General features: G+C 32.6%; 1 long non-coding RNA gene across 2 annotated transcripts; it reads left to right on the forward strand.

Annotated features, from left to right (window-relative positions):
- The first annotated feature begins 3,070 nt into the window (after positions 1–3,070).
- Positions 3,071–4,731, forward strand: LOC111023712 (uncharacterized). 2 transcript variants are annotated; one of them, XR_015787346.1, is made up of 3 exons: positions 3,071–3,286; positions 3,559–3,631; positions 4,415–4,731. It is a non-coding gene; the product is annotated as an uncharacterized LOC111023712 (long non-coding RNA). The 2 variants fall into 2 exon arrangements; XR_002603188.2 differs by having other exon boundaries at positions 3,071–3,272.
- The last annotated feature ends 4,821 nt before the right edge of the window (positions 4,732–9,552 follow it).

A 9,552-nucleotide genomic window follows, 5' to 3' on the forward strand; every position in this document is an offset into this window, starting at 1 on the left:
GCTGGACCCCGGGCGCCCTTCTTAGAAGTCCCACCTCGACCACGGGTGGCCTTGGACGTCCTCGGGTGTGCAGGCGGCAGGGCAGGCGCGGTGATTCGTGCCGACCTGCGGAGGGGTTCCGCTGCTAGGCCGTCGTGACCTTGCCCCTCTCCGCCGCTGCTCCGACCTCCCTCTGGTGGGCATCGCTGGCAGCCAGAGTCCTTCGATCCGTCGTATTGGTCGAATTCGCTGGTTGAACCATGTTCGCTCGCGTGTTGGTTTAAAGGAATTGGGATGACTCAGATTGTCAGTCGGTTCCCACAGACGGCGCCAAATGTTTATGCAAAGATTTGCACAACAGTGTGTTTCTGGTTGTAGCTCGAACCCGGCCTCCGGACCGACCTGACCACTTGGGCGGACCTGCACAAAAAGGTGAGCACTCCGACGATCGAGTCAGTATAGGTCGAATTCCAAGTCTAGTTTGAAGCCAGAAATCATCGTACCTGATCGGGGAGTGAGGTCCCCTACTTATGGGTGGTGGTCCCGCTAATCTAGCGACCGTTACATTCGGTAATCTCGGGACCGTCGGTTACATCCGGTAATCTCGGGACCGACGGTTACGCCCGATAATCACGCCGCAGACAGTTGCGCATCTCGGCCCATACCGGGCTCCCCGGTGGGTCGGACCTGAGCCGGGCTCACCTCGGCCCTCACACTTGGCATTTGTCGGCGTTGGTGGCGGGCATCTCGGCCTTCCGAGCTGGGCGTGATTCATGAGTCATCTTGGGGCACCAATAGGGGTCTTCCACGTGTCCCGAGTATACCCTTCCCCAAACAGCGTTAAAAAATTAACAAACTTAAAATGTAATATAATGATAATAATTAAGGAAAAGAAATAGTAAATTAAGAACATAGGTTGGTAATATAAAATGTGATCAAGAGCTTTTGAGAAAAAAGAAAAATGCACAAAATAAAACTTTTACGTTAATTTTATCCTTCTATTTCAAAAAATTTCACTATTATTAGGACAATTTTGATTTCTAAATACAAATATCTCTCTAATCTATTGTCTATAGATGTGTCTCTCGGTCCAGGTTCCTCCAATTAATACACACCCTCTATATTATTTTGTCAATTATTTTTTTTTCTCAAATTAATTTTTTCATTAATTATTGAATCATCAAAAGAACTATTAATTATTGAGTAAAAATAAAGAGTTAAGATAATATTAAAAATTAAGGTAGGATAGGTCAAGTTTTGTCTCTTTGTTTCTATAATATTAATTGAAAAAATTATAGTTGTTTTTAATTATAATTAATAATAAAATTTCACATAATTAAAATGTGTAAATTTTTATTTCTATAAATTAATTAAAAAAAAGTTGATGTTTCGAAAAAAAAAATATTAAAAGAAGTTATGGCTTATTTATAATTAATAAGTTGAAAAGTTGAAAAGTTTGGTAACTCTTTCTCTTTTTTTTTTTCATTCGAATGTTTTCTTATGTCTTGATTTTTTTTTTTCATATTTTAGTTAGATTGTTTGAACCTTCAATTTTTAATTTTTCTTTTAATTATAATGCAACGTGAATAATTGTTACAAAGACTTATTACATACAATAAGTAATTTATTAGAAAAAACTCAAAAATGACATATTTACTTTCTTTTCAATGACTCAAACAAGAAACCAACATAAAGTTTTATTTCTTTTAGAAATTGTTATTTTTATGAACAAAAAATGGTGAAAATTTAAGAATATGTGTTAAATTATTTATTCTTTCTTGATGTATTTCACTTATTTTTCTTAGTGTATTTCACTTATGAAAAATTTTTAAGTAACAATGTTTCTCAATTTTTTTAGTCAATAAATTTGGGTGATGGGATTTACTACAACGTCGTAAGTGGAGAATAACATGTTGGTGAGATAAAAACGTTGAGAGAAAAAAGTCAAATTGTAGTAAACTTTTTAATTGTTTAATTAATTTTTATACTTTTAAACTCTAAAATAAAACTATGAAATTTTTCGTGCATCGCACGTGTTTCTGACTAGTATATATATAGTACAATGGAATAAGATTAACACGCAAAGATTTTTGTTAACTTTCTTAAAAGTTGAAGTTTGAATCTCTTCTCCAGCTAAAAAGAAAAAAAGAATAATAATTATAGTTATAATAAATTATATAAACATTACTAGAACAAATATTAAAAAGTCGATACAAGCAAGGCTGAGTTTGGAGAACATATTTTGGAGGCCAATGACTTTGTTTATTTTATAATTATGTTTACCAAATACCAGTTTATTTCATTGTACACTTGATTTTTGATAAGGCATTCCAAATTTACTATTAATTAATAGAGTAGAGTCTTATTTAGCAAAGCACATTTGTAATTACGTATTCATGACAATAAGTAAGATAGAGAGAGGATAATTGCCACTATAAACTTTCACAAAAATACATCCTTGTAATCACACAACTATATAGGTCCACGGGCGAATCTACGAAGGTGAATTTTTAATGAAATATTATTTAGCATGTATTGAAAAAAAAAAAGAAAAGAAAAGTATGTGGTTTATTGACGTGCCCCTCCCCTGTTCCCTAGTTCGAATCCCAATTTGCCTTTTTTTTTTGTTTCGTTTGTTTTTTACCCTATTCCCTTTTTCTGTTTTGTTTCTTTCTTTTTTCTTCCTAACAATATATTTCTTAACCTACCCCAATGTCTTTTCTTGATAAAATATGCATTAACCTACCTTTGTGTCGAAATGTCTTTTCGGATCAAATTTTACGTTTTGCATATTTTACTTATTTATTTTTTTGGTTAAAAAGTACATTTAGTCCCTGAACTTTCGTTAAAATAACAATTTAGTCTATGAATTTTCAAAAATAACGATTTAATCCCTGTACTTTTAAATTGGTAACGATTTAGTCCCTACTGTTAAATGTTAAAGTTAGATTTAACAGAAAATTGACATGGCCGCCAACTAGGATACACGTGTACATATTAAAAAGCCATGTGTACATATTTATGGGTTGGTTCAAGTTAGGTCCGGTTCAAATTTGATTCGGTCTAGGGCTTAAAGAAAAAGAAGAAAGAAAGAAAATTCGTGGAATGGACGATCTACAATTCTCTCTCAATCGCGCTTCCGGCGAAAGATTAGTTCGACGGTGCCGTCGTCGCTCGTGGTTGCGGCTTCTCCTCTGATAAATTGCACAGCCTTCACAAAATTTTCGTCTATGGAAATCTCTTAGCAGATGATGTCGTTCGTGTTCTCTCGAGGCGCATTCCTCAATCGTCATGTACTGCTCCAATGGCTAGTCACCTGTTCTTACCAACTCTTTTCTATCCATAGTCGCTTTATTGCTTCTTCTTAAATGAGAATGATCCAAAATGATTGGAGCGATTTTTTGTAGGAATCTGATTTCCTAATTTCTTAGGTTAATAAATACTGTTGTTTATTGCATAATTGGTACTAAACTAATGAACAAAAGGAGCCTGCCATGTTGCTTTTGAATGTTCATCGTCTTATCGTTTATGGATTACATGCGCCAATTTGGGATAAATTTTGTTGTTTTGAATTTGCAGTCACAGATTTAGCATTAAAGGACGTGTGTATCCGACTATTTTGCCCAAAGAGAACAAGAGAGTTGCCGGAACGGTATGTGACATGTTCTTTCTTCTTTTCTAAGTTAGGCATTTGATTATGTTCGTGTTTTTTTTTTATTTTGTTGGATTTTTCTCATTCTCAATAAGATACATGAGCTGTTTTAATTTTCTCCGATGATTATCTTCCTCTCCTATTTTAGCTTAACAGTTGAATTGGTCAGAATTTTAGTGCAACAGTCTCTGTGTTGTTTAGTTAGTTCGTAGATGATTAAGATTCATTTCGAGCTGGAGTACTAAACCATCACCAACCACTCTAACTGCAACTCTTCATTTAATTCTATAATTTTGACTTTTGATTTCATTGGAGGAATTTTCAAATTAAATCAAATTGCAACCGGTCTCATTATGGGTTAGAATTCATATCTTCGTAAGAGTGTCAAAGACTTTTTAGCTTGCCATTTAATCTATATTTTGAACATAAACATGGACATGGCGTCTGGTAAGTTTTTATCCCTATTTTCATTTTCATGTCCTCTTGGACATCACAAATCCTGAACTGGAATATTTGGATATGCCTTGCCTGGTGTTCGAACTCGTGGCCTGTCATTGAATGATTGACTATTTGATGTCTATCTCTGTTCTGACTAATAATTTTTTTTTTCAAGTGGGAGTTTAAAAAAATGTGAGTTTTTAAAGTAGCATCTGTTAGTCACCATATTTCTGAGCTAGAATCTTGATTTTCTTTGACGAAGTTAATGCAATCATACCTCATACTATGTTTATAAATTTTCTAAGTTCGTCAATTTTATACTAAAGTTGTTATTGATTTCTGTAGGTAATTGCCAAGAAGTTTGAAGAATATCAAATTCAAATTAATAAACATTGTAAACTTATGGAGGGGTTTACGTTTTAGAGAAAATACTTGGTTAAAAGAGATGAGTCGTATCTCAATAATTTATCACGACTCGACAACATTAGGAGCATCAGTGAAGCCTCCAGCACATCCGCCAGCTATTGGATAGCAACACTTACACATTTAACCATTAGTTATTCTTTCTACACTCTCTTTTAAAACAGAAAGAGCAGCTTGTATTTGATCAAATTTTTTTTTGGAAATAATACAGAAAATATACATCATACTCATATATTCAATTTTCTGGTCTGTTTTTTAACCTTAGATTCAAACCTTGGCATAGATCAAACTTATTTTAGTTTAGTAGTTGTGCAATGCTCGCCTCCTTTTTGTCAAAGAGATTAAAAGGTTCAAAATTGATGATAGTTTGTCTATTAGACAAACAAATAAGCAAGTACAATCATGTTGCTTAATTCTTTTTTGTTTTTAGTTTGGGTCTCTGGGAATGATATCATAATTGCAATATTAATCTATTAGCACTAATCATATTCACTACTCCAATAAATAATTTACTAAACATAAATCTCAATCTCTATGGATAAAGAACACAAAAGACATAGTAAGTCACTTTAAAATATAAAAACTTCTGCAACGTAACTGTCATCACAAAAAAAATTTTCACAACTGATATTACAAAAAATACTCCTTTCCAAAATCCTAGTGTCATAACAAAACAAACTAGTTTCTCACACTTTCACATCTATCATTGTAAAAATCTATAAGTAGCTTAATCTCAGTAATCTCAGTTAAAAGTTCTACTCTCTTCGAACTTTTATAGGCAACTTTGACCGTTTATTCATTTGAATGGTTTGAGATGACGAACTTTCCTACTAAATCGTTAAGAAGTAAGAAAAAAAATAGATTTACAACCATGATATTATAGAAATAAAATTTAAGTCAAGAGTTATTTGAATTACTAATCTGGAGAAGTTTTTCTTTATCCATTGGCCCTTTACAACTCCTTTTGTTGTGGTCAAATTGGTTACATTTAGTGTATTTCATAGATAATTTTCTTCTACCAATTGTGCTACTTTTTTTGGGTTCATCAGGCTCTCTTCTTCGTAATTTCTTTGGCCTACCAGGAGCTCTTCTAAGATGAGGTGGATTAATAATACTAAAATTTGTACTTGTCCACAAGTTTGGACCATTGGTTGGGTAAATAAGAGGCTCGTAGCATGCAATGTAGGCCTTCTTTTTATAGCAATCTTCAACATATGTCTCAACTTTATATCGTTTATAGAAAATACAACTAATGGCTTGATGACATGGTAAGCCACTTAGATCCCATTTTCTACAACTACAAGTCCTTGCATCAAGGTCTACAACACACTTATCACCCCAACCATTCCTAACCTCAAATTTTAAATCACCAGCCTACACAGGTAACCAATTCCTGCTATGCAATTTCTCTTCTTCAATTTTCTTTTTCATTTTGGGACACACATCGCCTTTAAACTTGTCAACTTTCTCTCTATTATTTTGAAATCTTCTCATTAGATAAGTTCTAATCCATTTACATAGAGAAATAATTGGTTGGTCTCTAGCTTCAAGGATGGTAGCATTAAATACCTCACATAGATTATTAACTAGAGAATCACATTTAGACCCGCAACTAAATGCATGCTTACTCCATTTCTCATGAGGAAATGCCAACACCCACTTGTATGCACCTTCATCTACTTTCTTCATTTTTTGCATCTCCCTCTCCCATTGATTGTAATATGTTGCATTGGCTGCTCCCAAAAAAACTCTTTCAACTGCTGTCCAGGAAACCTATTTCTCATGTTGCTACAGATATGTCTCACACAAAAGCGATGTTATGAGTTTGGAATTAATCCACTGAAGACTGGTACTAAACCCTGAAATTATAAGTCTAACAAATAATAAGATTGCCTTTTGTTGATCAGATATAAATGTAACTTTTTTACCTTCAATGTGTTGGATCGGTATGACAACCCTAGAGGGGGTGAATAGGGTTTAATTAAACTTTATAAACTTTTTACTACGGTGGGCCCAAATTTAAACAAATAAGTAAACATTTTAGGAACAATTAATTTTATCACAAATTAAACAATAAATTAGAAATACAAACACCCTAATTAATTTCACCACCCAAATAATTCAAATATAAACATTGAGCATAAATATGAATAACAAATTCGAACAATTAATTTTATGCAATTTGTAATAAAGAAAATTAATTGCAAAAATTAAATAGAGTAGGGTTAGATAAAATGACACCGGAAATTTTATAGTGGTTCGGCACAACTGTCCTACTCCACTTCCCAAACACCTCTTGGGTTGTAAATTGAAAATCTGACTCTTTCCACGGTAGGAGTCAAACCGGTACACTGCTCTTCACAAGAGCAAAGACGATCTTCTCTACGGTGAGGATCACACCGTTACAATGAGTTGAAGATTTTGAAACACACACTTACAAACTCTCAAATAGAGTAAATATACAAATTTGAGCTCACAAAAATTTCAATCCTCACAACAATAAAATTTCTCTCACAAATAAGATGGAAAGAAAAATTGAGAACTTGGAGAGATTAGCAAAATGAAAATTTTGAAGTTATGGAGGATTGAGAATAAGAGAATTGTTGTATGATTTTGAATGAGAAGTTTAGTTTAAATAGAGGGAAGAAAATGGTAAAAAAAATCAAGTTTAATTTTAAACCATTAGATCTTAATCATTAAGAATGAAGGGTTGAGATAATTTTAAAAAAATAAATTAAGAATAATATATATATATATATATATAAAACAGAGATGTGACAGTTGTGACAAGTTTTTTTTAATTATATATATATGTGAGAAAACGGTAAACTTTTCAATTTTTTTTTTAAATACTGACACTGCATTTAATATGAAGTGGTTTTTTTTAATCTTTTTCTTTTCTTTTTCAATATATATATATATTTTAAAACGAAACTTGTCACTTGTTAGCTTACGAACTGTCCACGTCATCTTCTCGGGTATTTTTCCTTCCAATTTGTTTCGATCGTAACTTCTCCATTTGAGCTCCGATTTGGATGATCTAACAGTCGTTGGAATCGTTGTAACGAGCTCTACACTTTGGACACTTTAAAATACAAAAAATGTCAATAAATAAAATTAAGTTTGTTATCATCAAAACATTAATTAATTAAAATCAATTAATTTGAGATTAAGGCCAAAAAGCCAACAATCTCCCCCTTTTTGATGATGACAAACTTCCAAAGAAAAATACATAGACATCATAGTACATCCAAAATATCATACTTTACTTAAAAAACATTCAAAGATTAATTTCTCCCCCTCAATTGATACATCCATGGATTAATAAACCAATAAATCATGAAACATTTTTAGAACAAATTTTTCTTAAACTTCTCCCCCTTTGGAATCATCAAAAAAAAAATAATTAATAACATAAAAAGCTCCCCCTAAAAATATGAACACAATTTTGCATAAATGCTCTCCCTATCAATATGCATTTTAAAAAAATAACAAATACAAAATCAAGATGCATCACAACGAATAATACCAAGTTCAAGCCTAATTTTGCTAAAGCATTATTCATTTAAAGGCTTGGTAAAAATATCTGCTAATTGATTATTTGAGCTTACAAATTCAGGAGTAATATGACCATTTTGCACATGCTCTCTTATAAAGTGATGTCTAATATCAATACGCTTAGTCCTAGAATGATGTATAGGATTTTTAGTCAAATTTATGGCACTTGTATTATCACAAAATATAGGCACATTTTCAAACTTTAATCCAAAATCACAAAGAGTTTGTTTCATCCAAAGAATTTGAGCACAACAATTAGCAACCGCAATATATTCCGCTTTGGTAGTTGATAAAGCAACCAAATTTTGCTTTTTACTAAACCAAGAAACTAAGGAACTACCAAGAAATTGGCAAGTCCCACTAGTACTCTTTCGGTCAAGTAAACTACCTGCAAAATCCGCATCGAAATATCCTACCAAATTAAATTCACATTTCTAGGATACCACAAGCCTAAATCAATAGTTCCAAGCAAATATTTAAAAATTCTTTTAACGGCATGCACATGAGATTCTTTAGGACAAGATTGAAATCTAGCACAAACACATACACTAAACATAATATCGGGTCTACTAGTAGTTAAATAAAGTAAAGAGCCAATCATACCTCGATAAGTCTTTACATCCACACATTTATCTTTCTCATCCTTGTCAAGCTTAGTGGATGTGCTCATAGGAGTTTTGGCAATTTTACCTTCATTGAATTCGAACCGTTTGAGCAAATCCCTTGTGTATTTCTCTTGACTTATGAAGATATCATCCTTGAGTTGTTTGATTTGGAGTCCAAGGAAGAAGCTAAGTTCTCCCATCATACTCATTTCAAACTCATTATGCATGCATTTAGAAAATTCTTCACACATAGAAGGATTAGTAGAACAAAAAATAATATCATCCACATATATTTGCACTAGAAGCATATCATTTTCTTTAGACTTAATAAAGAGAGTAGTGTCAATTTTACCCATTTTAAAACCATTCTCAATAAGAAAATTACTAAGTCTATCATACCAAGCTCTTGGAGCTTGTTTTAAACCATAAAGAGCCTTTTTCAACTTAAAAACATGATTTGGAAAATCAAAACTTTCAAATCCCAGAGGTTGTTCCACATAAACTTCTTCCATAATATAACTATTTAAAAAAGCACTTTTCACATCCATTTGGTACAAAATAAAATTCTTATAAGAAGCAAAAGCAAGTAACATTCTAATGGCTTGTAATCTAGCAACGGGTGCAAAAGTTTCCTCATAATCTATTCCTTCTTCTTGACAATAACCTTGAGCTACAAGTCTAGCTTTATTTCTAATGATATTTCCATTTTCATCCATTTTATTTCTAAAGACCCATTTAGTCCCAATTATAGAAGCATTAGAAGGCCTAGGGACTAATTCCCAAACTTTTTTTCTTTCAAATTGATTTAATTCTTCTTGCATAGCTAAAATCCAAAATTCATCACTTTCGGCATCTTTAAAATTTTTTGGTTCAATTTGAGAAACAAAAGCAATGTTA

The sequence above is a fragment of the Momordica charantia genome (genome assembly GCF_013281855.1).
Source record: "Momordica charantia cultivar OHB3-1 chromosome 9 unlocalized genomic scaffold, Mcharantia_2.0 BLBB01000009.1, whole genome shotgun sequence".
Classification (NCBI taxonomy): domain Eukaryota; kingdom Viridiplantae; phylum Streptophyta; class Magnoliopsida; order Cucurbitales; family Cucurbitaceae; genus Momordica; species Momordica charantia.